We start from the raw sequence: 25,619 nt of genomic DNA on the forward strand, positions 1-25,619 counted from the left end.
ATTTTATTCTGAACTTAAGAAATAAAAAAAGCTTTTCTATAACATAGTAGAAGAGAAAAAAAGATGATTGTTACGTGAAACTGAAAATCTATTACGTACAACTTGCTATTCCTTTTAAATATATAATAAAGTTATGTAACTTTCTCTTTTTCCTTTTTTTTCTTGCCCTCATGACCTAGAGATGGCTACCACTAGATACAAATATGTGTGTATACATATACAAATACATACACATATATATGTGTGTAAAAGCATTCTCTACATAGTTTTATTAATTAGTTCTTTCTCTGGATGCAGATAGTATTTTCCTTCATAAGTCCTTTGCAGTTAATTAGGCAGGATAGTATACTGGCTAGGGCACTCGACTTGAAGTCAGGAAGCCCTGAGTTCGTATCCTGCCTCAAACATTCCTTAAATATATAAACTTATCCAGTCAATTAATCTAAGTCTTAGTCATCTCTTTAAAATGGAGATAACAATACCCCAAACAGGTGATTGTGAGGATGAAGTGAGATACTATACATAAAGAACTATGCAAATCTTAAAGTATTATATAAATGTAATCTATTATCATTCAGCTTTATAAATGTGATGTTATCATTCTTATTACCAAATAATTTTATTAGTTTTATTTTTGTGTTCACCTTATATGCCACCTTCTACATGAAGCCTTTCCTGATCCCCCTTCATTTTTAATTGCTTCTTGCTACCCACCAAAAATAAATCAACTTGTACTTATTTTATATAGAGCTAGGTATATGTGTTTTCTCCCCTAATGGAATATAAGCTAAGGTAGAAATTGTTTCATTTGTCTTTGTATCCTCATGTTTACCATACATTTATAGATGACTCCTATTTCATGTGTAGACTCATAATAAAGTAAAACAGTTCAATAAAAATAATAATACAAGGCCTTATCTAAAAATACATGAAACATTCCATAGTCATAACACAATCCACCTCTCTATTTAAAAATACAAATAACAGAAATTTATTTTCTCTTCCTAACAAATCATATCAGTTCCTTCTCCATAACACCCCTTTTTTCTATATTTCCATTGCCACTATAATAATCAAGACCTCATTACCACCTACCTTGACAATGGCAATAGCTCCCAAACAGGTCTTCCCACCTCCACTTTACCCAAATCCAACAATCGTCACTGCCAGAATAATGTTACACATAATTTTGATCTTGTCATTCTCTTGCTCAAATATCTTTCGCAGGTGCTTTATTATTTCCAAAGTAAATTTCAGATGTTTTTGTCTGGTATACAAAGCCCTTCTTAATATGATGCCATGTGTTCTTATCTCATATTACTATCCTGGAAAATGATGAAGTTATCTACAAAGTCTGCACTTTTCCACTTGAACATCCCTTCTGCTCTCCCTTTTAGACACGTCTTTACTCATGTAGTTCCTGATTCCAGAAATGTTCTCCTCACTTCACCTTTTGAATGCATAGTCATCATTTAAAAGTAGACAAATACTATCTGCTCAGTAAAAATATAGCTTATCCTTCATTATGATCACAAAGCATTTTGTGAGGGACCTCTCTAATGTAGTTATCTTGTAATGTCATAGATAATGTATATTATCTTAATTTGCATCTTAATCTCCTACTAAATTGTACATTTTGATAAGTGCAAGAGACTATGTTTTATCTAAACTCTGTTTCCTCTGCTCATAGTACAATGTTCTGCATATAATGGGGCTTAATAAATGTTTGTTGAATGAATGCATTCATTCATGTATGCATGAATGGTGAGATTCAACTGTAATTATGTGAATAAGATTATGGATTCATAACCTTAAGGTGTTATACATATAAGATGCCATATCATCAGACTTACTCTGCTTAGCTATAGCAACAATGTCAATATCACTAACTTTGAGAAGCATGCCCTTACTCCCCTAAATACCAGGGCTCTCTCCTTTCTCTAAAGCTCCATAGCATCAATATGGTGCTTAACACTGTCTACACTGAATTCCTTGCTTCTGTTACTTGTATGCTTACCTGATCTCTTCTACTTGGCTTCCACATGGCTCCTTGAGGAAAGGAACCATGTCTTATTCATCTCTGAATCCTCTATAGTGTTTCGTCCATAATAAACATTCAGTATGTGTTAATTATTAAATGGAAGTAGTTATGGTACAGAGACTTACAGAGACCTGGGCTGGACCTAGGTAAATGAAAAGTTGGAGAGGTCCATCATTGGTTTGTTCCTGTTTCCATTTTTCAGCACCCTCATCCTTCCCCACAGTGCCCTTTCCATTCCAAAACCTTCACATAGCCTTCTGCCACAAGTCATTAAATCCAGGGTTTGGCATCAAGAAACATTCATCTTAGAAAAGCTCTGACGGACTAATTCTCCCAAAGAATAATGACATGTCATAACTTAATGTGTTAAAATGTTCATGTATCCAGCTCTAGCTATATGAGAACAATGTTTCCGTTATTATGAATGTACTTACATCTCTATGTATTTTCTTGGCATGGAGCAGAAGTTCCTAACTTTTTTATCATGGCTCCCTTAGACACTGGTGAAATGTATAGGATCCTTCTTAGAAAAACGTCTTTTATAAAAATTATAATTGAATGAAATTCTAAGTTTCAGTTAAAGGTTAATGAAAATAGAGATAATAATTTTCCATGGATTCCCTGAATTCTATTCACAAACTACTTAGAGGGTTCATGTACCCCAGGATCCAGTAACCTCTGGATACTGGAAAGTGAGGCCATGTTGCACAGTAGCTTTCATCTTGAAGCCAGGAAAAGCTGGGTTAAAATCCTGTTTCTAACCCATTTTGGCCCTGTGATCTCAAGCAAATCACTTAATCTCTCTGTGTTCCAGCAACTAAGACAGTTAGTTGCAGATTAGTAGCTGACTCAAATTGGCAGAGAGAATTTCTTTCTTTCTTTTTGTTTTTTTTTTCCAGGAAATTGGGGTTAAGTGACTTGCCCAGAGTCACATAGCTAGTAAGTGTCAAGTGTTTGGTCTGAAACCAGATTTGAACTCAGGTCTTCCTGACTTAAGGGCCAGTGCTCTATCCACTGCACCACCTAGCTTCCCCCAGAGAATTGCCCACTGGGAGTTGCCTATACCAATGAAATTGCTGGTCCAGTCTACATGCCCTCTCCTGATAAAAAGGAGACTAGACTTGGATTCAGGAGGACTTGGCTTTACGTATTAACTCTTACACTTACTAGCTACGTGTCCCTGGGCATGCTACTTATCCTTCCTGAGATTATTACCTCATCTTTAAAATAGAGGTAATAATAATTACATTACCTATCCCATAGGATTTTTGGGACGACTACATTGTAAGACAAGTCAATAATACAATGTGAGTTGCACTATCAGAGGACAATGCTTTGAAATATCATTCCAAGCAATAGGACCTTGGGTGAAAGGAATATTTTGGTGAAATCCTTTATTATGATAGGAAGATGGGGTAGAATGTTGTAGACAGCCCCTAGATAACATCACAGAAGAAACCATAATTCCATCTATGATTAAAACTTTCAATAGGAACAAACCAGATACCTTTAAGTGTCCAAGACAGCTAACCTTCTGCCCCACAGTGTTAGGACTAGCTGTCTGGAGGGAAAGTCACTACATAGGGAACACAAGTCTACCTATGGATGAGGTCTTAAGAAAGTTAGATAGCAACTGCAAATAAGTCTTGGATGGCTGGCTTTCATTAACTGCTTTTATTACTCTCGCATATCGACCTAGATTGCTAACTCTTTAATTCTTTGGTTACAGTGCTATAACACAGTCAGCCTACAGTAAAACCTTAGATTACCATCTTCTGCAACTGGCTTTGAGCCAACAACCTTGAGCCTTATTACATATCACAAAGTCTATGAGCCATCTGATCCCCTACCAGAGTGTACATTTAATTTCATCAACTTTTACCTGTGCCAAGCTTTTAAATGAATGTGTCAGGGAACATTTTCACAAAGGGATGATCGTCTTTCATAATTATTAAAAACTGGAGTGCCCTCTCATGGCAGAGGAGTCAACGCATTCTCCTTCAACTGAAGCTTGAGAAGAAAACACTTACTTATCAGAAATTCCTGTCTAATAAATCAGTGCTTCAGCAAAGTTAATTAACTGGAAAGCACATGACTTGGAAAACCCCATTAAACTTCTCTTAGATTAAATGCTGATGAGATGCTGTAGCTAAAACACCTTTGTCTGTGTAGCTTTGCTCATCCACTGGAGTAAAAGGGAAACCTTAGCCAGCAATGGAGCCGCCTGGTGACATACTGATTAGACATAATTTCTGTGACCTAAACAGCAATCAGTGGAGAATTGACCTGGGTTTTCTAGGCTGTTGCTGACTCCAGGCTTAGTTTCCTCTTAATCGACAAAAGAAAAACATAGAACCTGTTCCTTGATTCATCATGGCCTAAATATAGAAATATCCATTTTTTCAGATTGGGTCTCTTAAGCAGCAAGCCCTTATCTATTTACACAAATATAGTCTCATAAAGCCCCATTTTGTCTTTTTCTTTGCTTGCTCAGCAAAGAGAGGGAACAAATGGAAGGGAAGGGAAGGGAATAAGCATGAGTTATCTCTTTTGGTCCTCACAACAACACATTGAGTCAGTACTACTATTATTCCTATTTCACAATTGTGGAAAGTGATTTGCCCAGGGTCCCACAGTCAGTAAGCGTCTGAGGCCTGATTTTATCTCAGACCTTACTGACTCCAGGTCCAGCATTCTATCCACTGTACCATCTAGCTTTCTTTTGAGGTAAGAATTAAATCCAATGAGTTCTAATGTCCCTTCTAACTGAGATTCTCTGATTCTTAGCAACAGAGACCAGTCCTCCAAGGGGCAGGTGTGGTTGTTCAGTCATTTTCAATTGTGTCCAACTCTTCATGACCCCATTTGGAATTTTCTTAGCAAAGATACTATTTGCTATCTCCTCCAGCTCATTTTACAGTTGAGACAAACAAGGTTAAGTTACTTGCCCAGGGTCTCACAGCTAGTAAGTATCTGAGGCCAGATTTGAACTCACAAAGATGAGTCTTCCTGACTCTAGGACCAGCACTCTATCCACCATGCCACCTACCTGCCCAGACCAGAGTATATTACAGCTGAAAGAACCTTGTGCTGGGAACTGGGAAACATGAATAAAAGCCTGTGGCCTGGATGGGAAAGCTTCCTTACTATAGAACAGATGCTTGGACCAGATGACCAGATGATCTGTGAACAAAATTCAGCCATTCATCAATCCATAGGTATTTACAAAGCACCAATCTGTCCCAAGCAATGGGCATACAGATAATTATGAGTGCAACAATCCCTACTCAAAAGGAACTTTCTATGACCAATTTCCAGTTTCCAATTTCCATGCTCATTTAGAGAATGGGCAGAAAAACTTTAGAGGAGCATCACAGAATAATTAAAACTGTAATCCTGAAGTCAGGAGGCCATCTATTAAGAAAGGTGGTTTCTCATCCTGTCTCTACCACTCACCATCTAGGTAACGTCGGCTTAAGACATGGAACTGCAGAACTGACAGTAACCAAGATCAGTTAGTTGGACCACCTCCTTTCTCATAGAACACTAAGGCCCAGGGATGTTGAGTGGATCACATAAGGTTATGCAGCTAGTTAGTTACCTGGAGACTTGGGCCTAGATCTCCTGACTCTCTAGTCCAGGACTTTTTTCTGCCATACTACTCTACGTCTGTTGGAAGACAACAGGCTTGCTGAAACTTAGAAACAACTCTCTACTTATAAATAAGAAAATGAATTGTCCTCTTTCCCCAGTGGGGACAGCTGCCCTACAAAACTGAATTCAGATCCAGATTGCTGGGGAGAGTCTATTGCCATGTCCTTGTATATATTTTATTTGTGTATTTATGTATATATTCATGCATAAATAATACAGATATCCCCTTGGCCTTCCCATATATGTGTATATATACATACATATATACATATTATATTTTCCCCAAGTTCGTGGACTCCATGAAATCTATCCACAGATTTCTTGGGTAGAGAGGTAGTATACACATAGTATACACATGTGTGCATGTGTAAATGTGTATGTGCATATGAATAAATGCACATCTACAAATAAAGTACCAGCTTAGATACGCACATATATATGTTGTCTCTCCCTAAAGAATATCAATTTCTTGAGGGCAGAGACAGTTTCATTTTTGTACATATATTCCCAGTGTCTAGCATGTACACATAACAGAGTACTTAATAAATGCTTGTGACTGGCCGATTAACTAATGGAGCAGTTACCCTTTCTCATATGAGTACAGAGAGGCACCTTCTTTTATAAAGCTGCAAGAGCTAACGAATTACTGGTACAGGAATGAAGCTGAGGTTGTTTCCTATAGTGGGAAAAGCTTTGGAATAAGAGGAGTCAGGTCTGTCACTAAGTAGCTACGTCACATGAGCTTGTCACAACATCTCTGCACCTCAGTTTCCTCACCCATAAAGTAAATAATTTAGCACTGAATAATCCGTACGGTTCAATCTACCTCTAATGTTCTGTGAGCATCTCCCTTGCCTCCAAACACTATGCTGGAATAGGGCAGAGGAGTTCCTGAAATTCCTAATTCAAATTCTGAATGCATTTCCCTATTAAAAAACAACAATACACCCCACAGTATCACCAATAGTATTTACATGTAATAGTTGAAATAGTGTTACCAGAGCTATTCAGGTGCTTCCTTGGTTAAATTGGTTTCTGCAGGTTAGTCCAAAATGTAATCACCATTCATTGCATTATTTCTCTGGCCACATGCAATCCAAGTTTCAAACAACTAACTTATAGAGGAACTTCAGTACCAGAACCTGCTCACAAGGTAGAACTTGGCTGTACACTGTAAATTCCATGCCAAGCAGTATCATTTCCCAGGCCTGCTTGAGTATATTCCAATAGATACATGTGTAAATTCAAAGAGAAGTTTACTTTATCTATTTGCCCTACAGCAGATGGGTCTTTTATCTTCAGATCCCAGCAGAATGACTTTTAAATATATACCATAGAATTAAAAGTTGTGTTTCCTTGAATTATACTGGCCTATTCCAAAGTCGCTACTAGCATCTGTCATGCAAACCACATATGGCTGTTTGGTTAGTGAAGTGATAAAGAATTATAGTAGGCAGCCACCACCTGATTCAATTAGTCATCAATCACTTGAAACACGTCAAGCTTTGTTATGACTGTTAGTGCCTTGGCACCAACTAGGTAAACAGCTGGTGCTTTCTCATCAGGCAACATAACACTAAGATGTTCCTGCTAACACAGAATGGTTCATTTAATCCATCCCTACTGAAACCTTGATCTATTCTCTTCAGCACTAATATAGCCATAATTTGAGTAATCTCTCAACCTAGTTTAGATAGTTTACTTTCTCAAGGAAGGAGAAAAAAAATAGCTTGTATGGAGAGAAAATTATTGAAAACAAAAATGAAATATCAACTTTCATACAGTGAAAGGGAAGACCATGTCCCTTTAATGCTCAAAAAGCTCTACTGGCTCCTGATGGACCTCCAGAACAAAATACAAACTCCTCTGTTTAGCTTTTCAAGCCTTTCACAATCTAGCCCCAGCTTGCTTTTCTGAATCAATCAAACATTACTTCCCTTCATGAACTCAGCTTTCCAGGAAAAAAAAGGCTTACCTGTCGTTCCATGTATTGGAATTTACATCTCCCACCTCTTTGCCTTTCCATAGGCTGACCTATGCCTAGAATGCACTATGTGCTCAGTTGTGGAACTCCCACTTGTTCATCTCATTTGCTACCTTCTACACGAGACATTTCCTGATGCCCTAAGCTGTTTGTAACTTTCCTCGCTCTCAGATGTTATTAGTATTATCTTTAAGGCCTAGCATTTCATAAGAAATTAATAAATCTCATGATGATAATGATAATGATGATGAGGATGATGAGGAGGAGGAGAAGGAGGAGGAGGATGCCTTACATTTGTATAGCACTTTAAGGTTTTCAACACACTTCACATAAATTATCTCATGCAATCTCCCCAATAATCCTGGCAAATAGGTACTAGTATACTCCCCTTTGCATGTAAGGAAAATGAAGTAGATCAAAATTAAAAGTGACTTTCTCAGGGCCCCATTAATAATAAGCATTAGAAGCAGGATTATGAACTCAGGTCTTTCAGACTCCAAGTCCAGCACTCCATCCATGATACCACTTCAGATGCCTATGTCATAGATTTAGAGTTAGCAGAAGCCTCAGAATGATGGAGTCCAGCCCCTTCCATTTAATGGATGAGGAAAGTGGGACACAGAGAGGCTCAGTGACATCAATTCTAGGACAGAATTAAAACCTTGGCATTCCTTTCTGGTACCGAATAAAGTACACACTATCCATTACACCTCATGGACTCATTGATGGTTTGACCAATTATCCAGGGGATGAGGGTTCTGGGCCACTCTAGGAGAGCCTCTCCTTCTTATGTTTGAGCATTTCATTGATTATCAGTACTATAGCATTCCTCTTGAGCTTTCTACATTCTCCTCCTTTAAAAACATTTAAAAAACCCATTCCCCTATGTGGAAAGGCAAGTTTGTCTTGAGGAAGTGAGAGGAAGATAGAAAATGGTTATAATAAATGCAAAGAAATTGCTTAAGAAAGTTAGAAGGTAGAGTTTATTAGTAAAAAAGAAATTTCATGAGTTAGACAGCATCTTCCTGCAGAGGAAGGCAGATCAAAGAGGTTAGAAGGTCAGTGACATTCTGAGAACCATACTTCCAAGGCTCTTCTGCTCAAAAAGGGTAAGGCAGATCACCAAAGTATGCCTTGAACTCCAGAGAGGCAGATCTTTTTCCTTTTTTTTTGTTTTGTCTTTGTGTTTGCTGAGCAGATTTAGGTTATTAACTGTCAGCAATACCTTGTGGAGAAATCACCTTCAGCAAAGGTCAGAGGGTGGGGATGGGAGAATGATTAAATTTCTATCAGTCCATTTAATGACTATTTAGTGATTCTGGGAAAACAGTGGAAGCAAAAGACCAAAAATACAGAATGGGTATTATCTGTGGATCTCAATTATTATGCTTTCTTTTTCTGGCCCTGATTAGCATGACTGATTTGTTCCATTTTAGTAGCTAACATTTATATAGCACCTACTATGTTCTAGACATTGCGCTAAGTAATTATCAATTATTATCTCATGTGAGGCTCACAACAACCCAGGGTGATACGTTATTATTACATCCATTTTTACGGAGGAGCAAACAGGTATACAGAGGTTAAGCAGCTTGCCCAGCATCCAACAGCTAGAAGTGTCTAAGGTTAGATTTGAATTCATGCCTTCCTGACCCCTGCCCTACATTCTATTCACTGTTCCCTCTAGCTGCCCCTAGATTAACAAACCAGATAAAGAGTTATCTTGCAAAATACCTATCTTGGTCAGCTAAAACAAGTTTATCAGTGTTCTAAGCTATTTGGTTGGAATTGTTTCTATTATTATCATTGTTCATTGTTGTTGTGGTTACAGTTATTACTATTTTCATTCTCATCATGCTGTTCTATGAAGTCCAAATAAAATAATCCCAGGACAAGTAGCTATCCTGATATTATTATTTTATACTTAATGTTCTGTGGATCTTTATCACAAATAGACAAAGTGAATATATTTTGTAATTTAATAAAAGTTTTGAGATGCAAACTCACCTTTTCTAGGCTCACTGAAAGCATCCTCAGTTTAACTCCAATTGCAGGCAATGTAATGGGTGTGATACATACCTCAGCTATTCATCAACATAATTTTGATTTCCTCTTCTGTGTCTCTTTTCAAAGCTTTTTTTTTTTAACTCTTCATCATTTAAAAATTGTGAGTATTTGGTATGGTGACATCTATTAAAGATATAGTTCTTAATTTTCTGTATATCAATGTTCCATCCTGGCAAATACAAACAACAGTTCAATCTGTGATAATGCAAAGAATATTGGTTGAATTCCAAAGGATATTTTGAAATCTGTATCTGTCAGCCCATGCATGATAGTGACCTTCTGATTTATAACTTTAGCTACTAGATCACATCTTTCCAGGTATTTAGTAGGTACCCAATTTTTTAAGCCTGAAGTGGTATGTTGGATAACCATTCTGTTGTTGATGACACCTGATTTGCCATTATAAGTTTTTTGATTTGGAAGGCTTTGGGATTATTCTCTTTTGGATCTTAGTTGTTTTATAGGCTCCATCCTGAGAGAAAGAACTTTGTTACATTCAACAAATCCGATGACGTGTACCTGTCTTCAGACTTAACTATTCCTTATCAAAATGATAGCTGCTTATTCAAAAGTATATCTATTGATTTTTTGGGTTTTTTTCTATCATGTAATCTGAAAAAGTCTATCAATCTTCATATACGTGTATATATACACACCTGTACATATACATATACAGACAGAGAGAGAGATAGAATGACTACCTAAGTCTGCATTGCTTTAAATGTGTCATCATTCAGGTTTGATTTCAGGATGCCAGTAAGTCTTCTAACGCATTCAGCCACAATTTCCTCATTAAGAACTTTATGCTTTTATATATTTTGCCTGGACAAAACCAAGTCATTTTAAAATATTATGATTATTATTATTAAAATTATATTATCATCAATTCAACTTCCAGAATCAAGCTTGAAGAGTTGTCTCTATCTTCCTTATTTTCATTACTGTAATTGATTTGCCACAGCTGCTAGCTTGTGACATGAGAGAAATCATAACAATGAATATCGGTAGCAGTTATAATTGATGCAAGTGAACTAGATAAATGCCCTTATTCAAATGGGAATGGAGGATATGCAGCTAGAATAGTTTATGGATATATCCAGAAATGTAACTCCTGACTCCAAAAGAATAATAATAATAATAATAATAATAATAATAATAATAATAATAATAATAATAATAACAACAATAATTGCTAGGATTATATGTATTCATATATAGAGTTTTTTAAGCTTTGTAAAGCACTGTATATCCAGTTACCCATGCATTTAGAAGAGATACCAATTAGCTTTCCTAACTTAGCATAAATTTATATAGTCCATCAAATGATGGGCAATTAAATGGCAAAATTATTAGATTCTGGAAAAAAGTTAGTCTTCTGGGAACAGTTATAACTACAACCCCATTTCCCTGAGACCAGGCAAAAATGAAGAATTAGTAGTGGGCAACTTGGTAAATCTAAATTAAACTCCTCCCAGAGTTTTCCTTTAAAGGGCTGGAATCTGGACTTTCCAGATAACTCTTAACTTTCAATTTGCAACTCTCCTTGGTCTGAACTCCTTGTAACATGATGGCCCTTTAGTGGTTAATCCCTGTTATTCCACTTCCACCCCTCTCCAGCTTTCTTTTGTGTATTGTCCTCTTTCATTAGTTTGTAAGCTCCCTGAGAGCAGGAACAGCCTTTCTTTTTCTTAATTTTATCTATTTTTTCCACAGCACAGGCATGGCAAATACTAGGTGCTTAATCAAAGCCTACTGAAATTAATTGGATCAAAGAAAACAAGGTCACAGATTTAGAGCTGGAGAAGACCTTAAATGTCATGGTGCAGTGGACAGGGCGACAAGCCTGGAGTCAGGAAGATCTGGCTTCAAATCCAACCTCAGATACTTACTAGCTGTGTGACCCTGGGCAAGTCACTTAACCCTGTTTGCTTCAGTTCCCTTATCTGTAAAATTAGCTGGAGAAGGAAATGGTAAACATCTCTGGTATCTTTGCCAACAAGACCCCAAATGGGATGATGAAGAGTTGGAAATAACTGAAATGACTGAAGAAAAGCAAGCCCAACTCCCTCATTTTAAAGATGAAGAAACTGAGACTCGGAAAGATTAAATTATTTGCCCACAGTCACATGGCTGGTTAAGTATAATTACCATATTCATTACGCTGCCATACAATCCCTATGTGTATACATCTTCTGGTAGCCTTCCTGTATAAATGTGTTCACAGAATGATGTCATTACAAAGCTTGTAATTGGACCAATCTAGCATGAAGCTTTTTTCTATGTTCCTAGAAATTGTGAATTTGACTAGTGCACACACACATCCGTAAAGGATTCTTTGGCACAAAGAATAATTAAAATCAGTTCTTAAAAGTACTATCTGTTCCCCTCTTGTAAATCTTCACTGCCACCAAAACTTCTAAGAGCCCTATCCTGTACTACCAACTCTTTTGGTTTCTTTCATTATTTCAGGGCTCACTGGAATGGCAGGTTATACAAGAATTTTTGACAGGATGGTCATTTTGGACTTTGTGATCAGCCAAAGCATAATGTTTTACAATAAGTCTCTTAGTAGTGGATAAGGGTAATTGGACGTTATCTTCACAGCAATGAGTATACTGTGACATCCGATTTTACACCTCATGCCCTTTTCATAACAAGAGGGACCATTACAAAATCCCTGATGCAGCCCCAAGCATGTTTTAAATCTGTTGGAAAACTTAACCAAAATAAAGCTTTCAACATGGCTTCTGTGTCCTAATCGCATCCAGCCTATGTCAGAGTTTTATTTTAAGATTACTCTTGGCATTTCTTTTCACTTGTCACCACCTCTCCTTCTAATTTCTTTTACTCATTTAAACTGTTGACAAATGAACTAATTCCAAACTATACATTTATGTAAATGTGACATTAGATTATACTCACAGAGAGGAAAGAAATGTGTTTCATTGTCTTATAGCCTTTTGTTCATTATTCTACTTAAAAACAATTGGGTCAGCACAATGACTCATTTTTGGGTCCAGAACCTCCTATTTTCATTCATCAGACTTTAGAGGACTGTGAAATTACAATAACACATGAACTAAAAGACAGCCTGAAACCAAGGACTAAATAAACTTTATTCTTTAGCATGAAATCTTGTCCAACTTCCAAGAAGACGCAGGCCACCCAGAAAACAGATATTGTAAGGGACACATATTCCAGGCATAGTCTAGATAGATTGTTGAAAGTCTATTTAAAAATAACTGTTTTTTATTAGAAGCTTCATAATATCCATGTCAGATTCCTGGCTGTCTTTTACAACTTAATAAATCAATAAACAAGAATATATTAAGTATATATTGCATGCCCAGCTCTGTGATAGGACCAATCGTAGGACCCTAGATTTTGAAGTGAATGGAACCCTAAAAGTTAATTCATGTTAACCTCGTCTATCTGTCAGAGAAAGAAACTGAAGCCCAGACAGGTTAAGGACCTGGTCTAGGAGACACAGAAAGCAGCAAAACTGAAAATCAAACCCACATCTTATGAGGCACACTGAGAAGTACAAGACAGTGCTTTGTTCTCAAGGAACTAACAGTTTGGTTGGATGACGAGATTCATTCACTAAACAGAAGAAAGGCAATCATAGGTTTAGAGCTAAAAGGAATCTTAAAAGCAAAGCCTAAACCCCTTCATTTTATAGATGAGGAAATTGAAGCCTAGAGAGCTTAGGTCCCACGGCCAAGGTCACACAGGTAGTAACAGGGATGATATCCAAACCCAGATTCTTTTATTTCAATTCAAATGCTTTTTCTACTACACAACGCTGCCTCTATAAAAATACAATGTAATATATGATGAGTACAAAATTCATGGCAGCAAGCACTATAGGACTTCATGGATGAAAACAGATTGCTTCCAATCACTTCTTTCTGCAAAAGGCCTTAAATTCATTTAAGCAGTTTGGTGCTCATTTGCGAGCTCCTCATTTATCCTGAATTTAAAATCACTTTTATTCCTTATTCAGTATGAAGATCATTTTCCTTTATAGAGAAAACAGAAACAAAATAGGCATTGGGTAGTTTTCTCTCCTTTGACTGCTGTAATTATCCCACCTATCCCTTCTTTAATCTTCTTATTTAATCCAACATAGGTTAAACACACACACACACACAACACACACACACACGCACACACACAACCTTTGCCTCAGTTCATTCTGGGCTTTAGCTCTCTTGATTTAGCTCTCTAGGAGGAATACATGATTCTTCTCTGTTTATATTCAGTGACCTATCCATGCCTTCTCCTTCTATATATGCCCTGTTAAAATGTAAGTTGGATAACAAATTTGTTTTATATCTGTTGGTCTCTTTGGATAACCTCCTCTTTTCTTACTCATTGAAACCAAATTTTTTGTCTTTTAATAATTTTATTTTTGAGAACTTTGTATTTCTTAGCAGTGTGCCTCTGTCAGCAGTCAGGACCATGAGACAGATGGCTGCGCACCCAGCATCTCACCTATTACTCTTACATCTTAAACTCTTTTGTCTACGGATATGTGTTAATCAAAACATGTAACTCAAGGCTCAGTCCCAACCTACATATCTCTGCCAATATAGAATTCTGATACATAAAGAAAAAGGAGGCTGAGAGACAGATATAGAAGGAATTCACTATACAACTTACGTATGGACAGATAGAGGAGAAAGCATGGAAAGGTCAATGAAGAAAAAGACAGAAGAATCACATATTCCTATAGGAGAGTTATCAAGAGAGCTAAAACCCAGAAGGAACTAAGGCCAAGGTACGTGTATAGGCGTATAGAAAGCTCTCTCTGTGTGTATGTGTATTTCTGTGCGTGTGTGTGTGTGTGTATATGTGTGTGTGTGTGTGTGTGTAAAAAGATTAGATGGCAAATGAAATATTAGTGAATATTGTGACATGACAGCCATACACGCATGCACATACACACACACATACACACACATATCTCTTAGGCTCTAGTAATAGAGGGGGAAAAAATCAGGAGATAAAAGGCTTACATCCTGCTTTGATCAAATCAAATATGGACTATTTTGTGTATTTACAGGGATTGCATTATAGAAAGTAAAGTGCTAGTTTGGACATGTCCAGAGATGATGTGGATGTTAGGGGAACTAGAAATTTACCACCTGAGGAATTAATAAATGAACTGGGGGTGTTTTGCCTGTAATTGAGAAGACACATCAATATTTGCTTGGAGCACGATCACTACCTTCAAGCGCTTGATGAGCTGGCACTGGGGAGAAGGATAATATTTGTTTTGCTTGACCTCAGCAAGCAGAACTAGGATCACATTCTACTGAAGCTGCAGAGAAATACTTTGACTAGATAGAAGTAAAAAGCATTTTAATAAATGGTACGAAAGTATAATATGCATGAGGCCTCCATTACAAAATGACTCAAACTTGGGCTAAATGCAATTCTTGCTCAGGTTTGGGTTGGGCAAGGTAGCATCTGATGTTCTTTTCAATTTAGAGATTTTTTTATGATCTTATAGATTTTATAGGATCAGTTCTCATTTAGTATGAAACCCTGGGCAACTTTGAAAGTTCACCTCCCCCACACTCTTTTCCCTGTTTCCTTTGCTCAGTGCAAAAGACTAGCAATTGCTAATATTTTAGAAGGATGTTTCAATTTAATTTAATTTTTAAAAAAAGCATTTGCCACTACTCCTTTGTATTTTCCAATACTACCCATTCTCCAATGTATATCTAAGACAATGCAATCTGTTTTTAGAGTGCATCCTTCATCCTTCCCAATGTGCATTTTTTTATTTTAAAGCTGGGATTAGAAAGCACCACAGAAGAGCCTAAAATTGTAGGTTGACAAGTTCCCAATTTACAGGTAGCTCTGGCACCCAAAAGCAAACAAGCTGCCTTTGTTCCAGTTGAAGGAGTTGAACTGCCTCATTCCTCCCACAGAAAAAGATGTTAGGAGGCACTAAATAGATGGTTTATCAATGATTTAAATTTCTAGCATCTCAGCTTGGATTCTTTTCAGCAAGCATACCTCTACAGGTGTCAGTGTTTGCTTTTTCCCCAGCATGACTGCAGGCTGCAATTAGAAAATGCCCTTTTAGAGAGATCAAAATCTAGTTAGCATAATTGTCCTACTGTTGCTTTTCATTTGCTACTTTTAATTATGTAATAGAAAGAAAGGTATAGATACTGAGATTGTGTTTACACCCCACATTATCTTGGTGTAGGGTAACGGCATTAATGGACAAAAAGTCACGTCCATGGATTTGTCTTCCATAACCTTTCAGGGTACGATTCCATTTCTTCTGCATCAGTTTACCCTTCTGTAAAATGAATAGAATGAAAGAGGGTTGTGAAGCATAACTAACTGAAAAAAATCATTCAAACATGATTTTTCAAAGAAGAGAGAATAACTCTTTAATGTGTTGGACCTTTTTACACACTTTCATAAAACCTTATTGTAAGGCAGGAAAAATGATTAAATATGAACTCATTTGGCACTATAAATGTGCATAATGAAAGAGCAACTAAATCCCTGGCTTAGTAGTGCTATTTATCCAGGTTTTTTTTAATGGCCTGTTAATGTTATCTCTTCTTTACAGAAACATCTTTGCATCTGTGTTCCTAGATTTCCTTCAGTAAATAATTTGAAAAATAATTTTGTTCAATGAATTGAACAGATATATAGGCTTATATTTCAAATGTGTTTTCAAGAAAGTCCGAGGCATTTTCTTTTCATGGTTTACAGAAGTGATTACTTCTGCTGCTGGAATAATTAAAAAGGAATTATCTAGAACCACTTTTGCCTTTCAAGTACCATGCTTATGGAGCCTGAGTAAGGACCTTCTAGCAAAATAAAATTCCTATTTCCTGAAGACCCCCAGATAAATTCCTTCAAAATTTAACAACAACAACAAAAAAAACTCTATTGATGATTCTAGTGGGGGTTTTTTTTTTTAATACTGCTTCCAGTTTGTGGCAGAATTAAATTGAGGAAATGAATCATCTTCTGTCTCTTGCTTTCCAAATTCGTTTTACCTGTAATGCCTTCCAAGTATACTCTGGAAGGTAAACACCTTGGCTTAGCTGTGGTCCTAAGCACTCCAAAGGGATACCTGAGTGGAAGCTATACCTAAGCTTATCTGTCAACTCTTGATGGTTTGGATCCTCTAAATTTATGGTATTTATGATGTCAGTTTCACTTTTCTCCACCATGAACACAGCAACAGTTTTCCCTCGCTCCAGGGGTCAACTATTCATTTATGACTCAGAGTTGCTGGTGTTTAGTCAGTACCCAATGAAAGCTGCGAATCTTCCTCGAGATCTGAAGGAAATCCAAAGAGCAAAGCTAAAGAATTCCCTTTGAAGGTCAGTATGGATGAAATTGTGCTATAGCATATAAACAGAGTAGCTGTTTGTTGTTCTTATTTGCCCTTCATACTTGAAGAGAACTATCATGATGTCAGGGTTGATGTACCATATGTCTGACTGTGGTTGATTGTACCAATGTGAGCTTGGGAGGTTCTACACAGGTCAGGCACAGATATTCCATATGGCCATTTGGGAGGAGAAAAATGTCTCTAAATCTGCACATCTCATGTTTCTCTTGAGCTACAGCAATTCTTTGCTCACAGAGTACAGCATCTTCTCTGATGTAGGCACATCACGCTGAACGATCCTGTGCCAATGTCTCCTGTTTCTCACAATCAGTTCCAAGGTTCTTCAGAGAAACCTTAAGAGTGTCCTTGTATTGCTTCTTCTGACCAACATCTTGAGCTCCTGTCTTATGTGAGTTTTCCATAGAATAGGCATTTGGCTTTTGAACGATGTGGCCAGCCCGTGGAGTTGTGCTCTCTGCAGTAGGGTTTGAATGCTTGGCAGTTCAGCTTGAGAAAGGACCTTGGTATCTAGTACTTTATCTTGCGAGGTGATGTTCAGAATGTTCCTAAGAAAATTCAAATGGAAGCCGTTCAATTTTCTGGCGTGACACCGGGTAGACTGTCCAAGTTCCACAGGCATATAATATGCAGTTTGCTAGGCAGCCTAATACCTTTTCTCTTTCACAGTTTCTTTCAGGGCCTACCAAACACTGACCTAGCTCTGGCAAAGCATGCATCAATCTCATCATCTATGTGTATATCCCTGGAAAGTATACTGCCAAAACAAGTGAACTTATCCACAGCATCCAGAATTTCTCCCATTTGCTATACACAATGATTCTACATATGGATGGTATGGTTCTGGCTGGTAGAGAATCTCTTTTTCTTAGTGTTCATTGTTAGACTAAAATTAGCACAAACAGTTCTCTGTTGTTGATGAGCCTCAGAGGCTTCATTGGGTGCATAATCATCTGTGAACAAAAAGTCACGCACCAGGTCTCCCTCCACTTTAGTCTTGGCTTGTAGCCTTTTCAAGTTAAATAATTTACCATCAGTATAGTAGTTGACCTGATTCTATTTTCATCCTCTTTGAAAGCATCTTACAACATTGCTGAAAATGCCACGCCAAAAAACATAGGAGCATGCACACAGCACTGCTTCGCTGCATTGGTGACTGGGAAAGCATGAGAGTATTATCCATTATCCAAAACCCATGAAATTGGCATACAATACTGATGAACTTCACCAGGCAACCAAAATTAACCATGATCTTCCATAGGCCCTTGCAACTGACAGTATCATTGCTTAGATAGATGAACACTGTGTACAGCCCTGTTTCACTCCTGGCCTTTCTCCTGAAGTTGTAGTGCAACAAACACCAACAATGTATTGACTCAGCTTTTCCCACAAGTCAGTAACAAGCTGTTTACTTATGGAGAAGCACTCTAATATGTTGACTTCAAGTCTTCTGATAGACGTCATGCTTTGGGGCCACCACTTGCGTTGAATGGGAATTGTTTAGCTTAAAGATGATAAGTCTATGATCAGTCTAGCACTCTGGCCACACGTCACCTTCAATACCCTCACATTTGGTCTGTCTCTTCTCTTTACAATAACATAGTCTATTAAATGTCAATGTTTGCCATGAAGATGTATCCATGAAGTTTTGTTGCATTTATGTAAATGGAAGATAGTGCTGGTAATGAGAAAGTCATGAGATACACAGGTCTTCAATAGTAAGTGACCATTGCTGTAGTTGTTTCTGACTCCATTCTTCTCAAGGACTCCTTGCCATGTCTGATAGTCTTTGCCTCCTCTGGCATTAAAGTCACCTGGAATTACAAGCTTGGCCTCTTTTAGCACCTTGATCATGTGGGTCTCCAGGTCTTCATAAAATTTTTCTTTGACCTCATCAAAGTTTGGTGGGAACATACGCACTTATGATGGGGCATTGTACTTTCTTGCAAGTGGCAATCACATTGTCACGAGTGTATCATTCACTCCTTTTGGGAGGCATACAAGCTTACTGACTAGATTAGATTTGATTGTGAAACCTACACCAGCTTCATAGCACTCCCATCACGGCAGTCACTCCAGAAAAAAAAATATTTTCACCTCCAACTTTGGTAGACTGACCTTCATTTGCCAACCTTGGTTTATTCAGGGATGCTATTTGGATACAATACTTGCTATGTTCTCTCACAATAAGAGCTGTTTGTCTTTCACGTCTACTGGATTCTTGTTGTCCATAAGCATGTACACATTCTGTATACCAATGGTAAGTGGAATCACCTTCACGAAAGCTTTTGTACATGTATTTTGAGTTTTGACCACAGGGTGGAATCCCTTTATCCTGTGGTGAGCAGACCAGGGTTAAGTGAAGCAGCCAATTTGGGGAACACCTTTTCTAGCCCCTTCCACATGTTAGGAGGTGAACAGTACAGTCATTAAGAAGACTACTCAGACACGCAGGTGCCTGCCGAATCCCCCTGCTGCATCAGTCCAGCAAGAAGATGCCCCTATGGCTTGGGCCACCTGTGTGCGGAGTCATGACTTAGCTCCCAGTGTATCCATACCTGCTGCTTAGGCATTAGCCCATCACTACAGAATTTCAAAGTAAGGAAATAGTAAGGCAGGAAAATGGTAACATAGTGAAATAACAAATAATAAAATAGAATAACTGAATAACAAAATTATAAAACTTATAAATGTAAAATTATCAAATAGTAAAATAATAAAAGGATGAAATAGAAAAATAGTAAAATGATACAGGCTATTACTAGTTTAATTCAGTTCAAACCAGTGTAGTTCAGTTCAACTCAGTTAAAAGCAGTTAAAAAAAAACACCTTAAAACCACTTACTTCAAACTAGTTGAAACAATTCAAGCCTTTTTGAATCCAGTTCTAACCAGTTAAAAACTGTTCAAACTAGTTTAATCCAGTTCAAACCAGTTAAAAATCAGTTAAAAAGAAAACAGTTCAAACCAGTTTAAACACCAGTTTATTCCAGTTCAAACACTTTAATACAGTTCAAACCAGTTATAACCAGTAAAGAATAAATGAGAATTCTGAAAGTAAAATGTCTGTCTTGTGCAGCAAAAATAATGAGTAGAAAGAAAAAAAAAAAACAGAATCTGCACATTCAAGCCTCTCCAAATAAACAAAACAGAGAACAATAGATTAGGAATGCAAGTACACAGAAGTAAAAGACAATATAGAAGAATATAGACAATATAGAAGAAGAGAAGCAAAAAAAAGAAACAAAAAACAAAAAACCCAAGAACATTAAAAGAAAATATGTTAACTTTGCAAGAATAACATAGGATTCCAAAGACAGTATGCAAAGAGATAAGCTAAGAATTATAGCTCTCCCAGAAGAATTTGACAAGACAAAAAAAAATCTTAATAACATAACGAAAAAAAACTAATAGAAGAAAATTGTCCAGAGCTACTGAATATAGAAAATGAAATTCTCATGGAAAGAATTCATATATTACCCCCAAAAAATAATCCAAAGCTACAAACTCTAAGCTAAATAGTGGCTAAATGTAACAATTTAATTAAGAAACAGTAAGTTCTGTAAGCCATCAGGAGAAAGATCTTCAAATTAAAGGGAAAGGACATTCCAATAATGTAAGACTACTCTGCACACACTAGAAAAAGGAGAGAATTGAATAATATGTTCTGAAAAGCATTAGATCTCAGGATGCAGCTCAGGTGACCTGCTCTACAAATCTGAGCTTAAGCATTCAGGACTAAGAACATTCAATCATAAATAAGATTTTGGAACATTTTCAGAAAGAAAATTAGAACTGAAGAGATTATATTCTTCTTACATACCCCAAACAACAGAAATGCAAGAGGAGTAAATAAATGCAGACAATACCACCACCACAATGGCAACAGAAAGAATAGCAAGAGACTTCTTTCTTAAGTTTCACATGGTGATGGGGTGAACATGGAAATCTGGTTGGCACAACAGTGAAGAAGTACATGGGAGGCATTGTGGACAGAATTTGATGTTACTCTACCTATAGGTGTATATATCTGTAATACTTTCAAAAATATAAAATAGCCAAATTATCAGAAGACAAGATAGAGATCTTAAAGTGAGATTCAGGAACAATAGAACTCAACAACCTAGTTTTTGATATGATAGAAAATATATGTGATGTCGAGAAAATCCCCTTTTTAACAAAAACTGCTGGGAAAACTGAAAAGTGATCGACAGAAGTTAGATTTAGACCAGCATCTTATACTACACTGAACATCGTTGTTGGTCTTTCATTTTCAAAGAGGACCAATGACATCAGGATGTGATGGGTGATGTCTCAACTTGTGTGTGAATTGGATTTAAGGGAGGCAAAGTTGCATAAAGTTGTGAGCCTTATTCTCTTTTCCAGAGTCACTGAAGTCCAGTGGCAAGACAAAAGTCAAGACAACTGGTGATGGCCTGGGATGCAGTGAATGACTTGGTTCTTTCAATGTCTGACTAAGCTCTAAGCCCTCCATACCCCTGCTTGAGCCACCTTCACAGTAACGGGAATAAATTATTCTCATCTGCCCATTCTGCTAGGGAAAGTCTTCACATGCTTGGGGTAGACATCCCCCCTAACTCAATGATGGGCTTGAGGCCTGTTGTTTATCCTCAATATGGTTTAGCCCACTTGCCAAGATGTTTTTTACTGGAGTGTGGTCGCTGCACATGCTATAGCTTCTTCAAGCTACAGGTAAGTGTTAGGTGACAGGTGGACACGAAAGGTAGGTGAGCAGCCCTCGAAAGGGTTCAACAAGCCCTTACACCAAAGGTTTGATGAAGGTTTGATGTCCAAGAACTATAAACAATTAATACATACATATGAAACTAGTAGGCATTTCCTAGAAGATCAATGGTTCAATGATATGAATAAAGAGTGCTCAAAAGAATAACTACAAAGTACTAACAAGCACATAAAAATGCTCTAAATCACTAATAATAAAAGAAACTCAAACCAAAATAACCCTGAGGTTTTAATTTATACCCTGCAAATTGAGGGAAAATGCTAAAAAAAATGTCAGAAGTCAATGTTGGAGTGGTTTGAGGAAGGTAGGTACAATCATACATTGTTGATGGAGCTGTAAAGTGGTACAAAGGTTTTGGAAACCAATTTGGAATTATGTAAATCAAGTGACTAAAATGCCCTTACCCTTTCAACCAGTGACTTCGTTACTGGGATAATACCACAGCAAACCATCAGAAAAAAGTCTCTATATGCTCTATAATACTCATAGCAGTACTTTTTGTGATAGCTAAGAACTAGTAGAGGCCTATCAGCTGGAAAATGGCTAAACACATTGTGGCACATGAATGAAAAGGAATATTTCTGTCCTGTAAGAAATGATGTGTGGCTCTGACTCTCAGCAGAATGTTCAGGCAAAATTAATCTCCCAATAGAAGTTTAAGGCCTGAGAACTATAGCTGGGGGATGAAGGGAGGTGGCAGGGGAGGAAAGGATGAGACAGAAAAGCATGCTTGGAAAAGACCAGGACTTTCCCAGGCCCTGTTGTCAAAGAAAGATTGGTTTAGGTTGTATGGATGGAAGGAGAGGGCCTACCATGTTAATTCTTGATCAGAAACCCCCAAGCCTACTTGGGGTACTTCCCACATCCCTCTTATCCTAATTCTTTCTAACAAAAACACTGGAAGTTGTTTGGAGGGCAGTGTCCACCCACCCCATCTTTCCAGTTGTAAGTGCAGAAGTCACAAACCCTGTTCAGTCCTCATTAAACTTCAGGATTTTATTTTTTAATATGACCATTATGTATTATACAAAAATAAAAGTCAAATGAACCCAGTATTTATAAATTACTAAATAAAACTACATGAATATATATATATATGTATATATATTTATGTTTATTAAAAAAAGAAATGATATATGGGTTGAAAACACAGAAACATGGAAAGATCTATATGAAATGATGTTAAGTAAAGCAAGCATAGCCATGAAAACAATATACACAGTACCTACAACAATGTAAATGGAAAGAACAATGATGCACCAAAAAATGAAGAAGAAATGAAATGAAACTATAAATATTAAGTGGGACTTGAATATAGATATATGAGAAGACACCCCCAAAGTACTCCTTCATTGAGGTGGGAAGTCCACAGCTATTACCCATTGCATATGTTTTCAGATACTTTCAATGTGTTAATCAATTGTGCTGCTTTTTCGGTTTCTCTCCAAAAACACTATTTGTTGTATGTCATAACTGTCAGAAAGGGCATGGGTAAGGATTCATGGGATGCTATGGTGATGTAAGAAGCAGAAAATATCCATAAAAAATTATTTTTAAAAGTATGTCAAACACTTTTTTCCAATGATCTGGTTGTTAAATGTTTACTAGAATATCACTCACCGGAAGAGTCCTTAGAAGTCATCTATTCTAATTCCTTCATTTATAGATGAAAAAACTGAGGCTGAGAGCAGTTAAGTAACTGCCGTTCCCCAGAAAAAAAAAAAGTATTGCTTTTGCTGGAACTGGCAAATCATCCAGGGGTGAGGATAATCTCAGATTTAATGGGGTCATACAGCTGGAATAAACCATAAAGGTGATGTAATCCAAACTTATTAGTTTATTGATGAGAAATTGAAGCTCAGAAGAATTAAAATTTTCCAGGAATTAAGTAAAAGTTATCAAAACAGTAGGATGTGCCCCTTTCCTACTCCCAACCCCTTCAGTGCCCTGATAACGAGGTAAAGTTGTAAGTAAGGGTACTTCCAATGAAATCCCAGTTTTCAAAAGGATCAAACTAAGGAAGTAAGGTTTTATTTGGGTTTGAAATATGCAGCTGGGCTCTCAAGACTGACTAAGGAACCATGATCAGTTAGTGCTAATGAGTCCTTTCTTCCATCATGTCTGTGTAGCCATTTACTCTGCTTGACTGATTTGCAATTAGAGGCAGCATAGTATAAGTAGATCAGAGGCTAGTCTCGGCATCAAGAAGATCTGGATTCAAGTTCTGCTTTTTTAAAAAATATACCTAATGGCTATGTGATCATGGACAAGCCATTTAATTTCTCAGTGCTGCCTGGATAACTCTCTAATCACATAGGTTCAGCTAAGCTGCTGATCTGCACCTGTGGAGATGCTACAGGTCTGAAACAAAAACAAAGCAAGACAAGCAGCAAACCAAAGGGAGAGTAAAGCCTCAGGCAGCCTGCGATTAGGCCAGATAAGAAGATAAATTTTAGAAATCACTCAACACCACAGACCATATCACTAAGGCTTTCTAGTGACAATGAATCTTGTATCCAGATGAGGACAAAGGAGGATATCGAGATTAGATTTGTGTTCTCTGGCCTACACCCTACTGAAGAAGAGCTAAGTGTTTTGTGTGATTCATATATAATTCTAATAGGCACTCTCACCTTGGCGGAGCTGCTTCAGCAATTCTTTCTCCTCCGTTTCCCCAGGAAGGGTTGATCCAAACAAAGAAAAGCTTGTAGAGTTTGTTCCTGGGGTTACCAGAGCTCATCACTTTGAGACAGGCGCCCTGGGCCTTGGACTGCATGAAAGGTAAGTTTAAAAAAAAACGTGAAGAAACCATGGGCATAGAGAAGAATGAAAAACTGTACTGACAGAGAACCCCACCGTAATTTAAATCTGTTAATGTAATTCTGGGAAGACTCCTGAGGACTAATTAAAATGAATATGAGGCACAGGGGTGGACAAACGTGGCCTCCAGGCTACAAGTGGCCCTCTAGGTCTTTAAGTTCAACCATATGGTTAGAATTTGGTCAAAGGGCTGCCCTTGAGGGCCTAGAGGGCCATCTGAGGCCTCCAGGCTACAGGTTCCCCACCCCTGTGCTAGAAGATGTATTTCCTCTTTAAACTGCCCCTGTGACTGTCAGTCTTCCTTTAGCCTCTCCCTGCTGAGAGTCTACAAAAAACATCTTGTAAAGTGGGTCTCCAAAACATCTTTTGTAGAAGCAAATTTTTGCCTACCCAGTTTAATAGCTCAGGCCTGCTTTCATTCAGGCATGGAGAGTAGTAAATGCAGTAATGAAAGAAAAAGGCACAGTTGGGGAAAAAAAGAGAAAAACCTCAAATCTGTTAAGTTCCTACCTTCAGGGAGGCATTCCAGGGATGGAGATCACATTATGCATCCTTGAGCCGACCAGATGTCTTTCAGGACCAACACACACCTGGCGCCCCCACCCCTACTTCGATTCTCAATTTCTTGTTATTCAAACCTGACCACTCAGTCCTGGAATTCAGTTTGGCTTTTCTGATTACCGTTTTCTGTGCTAACTCTCCTCATTCAGCATTCAGAGCACCAACCAATCTGATCAAATTTGATTCCACAAGCATTTGTTAGGGGCAAAGCCTTTTGCTAGGAGATCCAAAACACCAAATACAGTCTCTGATCTCTGGGTGTTTTTTGTACTTTTTAAGAGAAGATAGGGGAAAATAAAGGAATAAGCATTTATATAGGACCAACTACATGT

Source organism: Phascolarctos cinereus, unplaced genomic scaffold (genome assembly GCF_003287225.1).
Source record: "Phascolarctos cinereus isolate Bilbo 61053 unplaced genomic scaffold, phaCin_HiC Scaffold_9;HRSCAF=440, whole genome shotgun sequence".
Taxonomy (NCBI): domain Eukaryota; kingdom Metazoa; phylum Chordata; class Mammalia; order Diprotodontia; family Phascolarctidae; genus Phascolarctos; species Phascolarctos cinereus.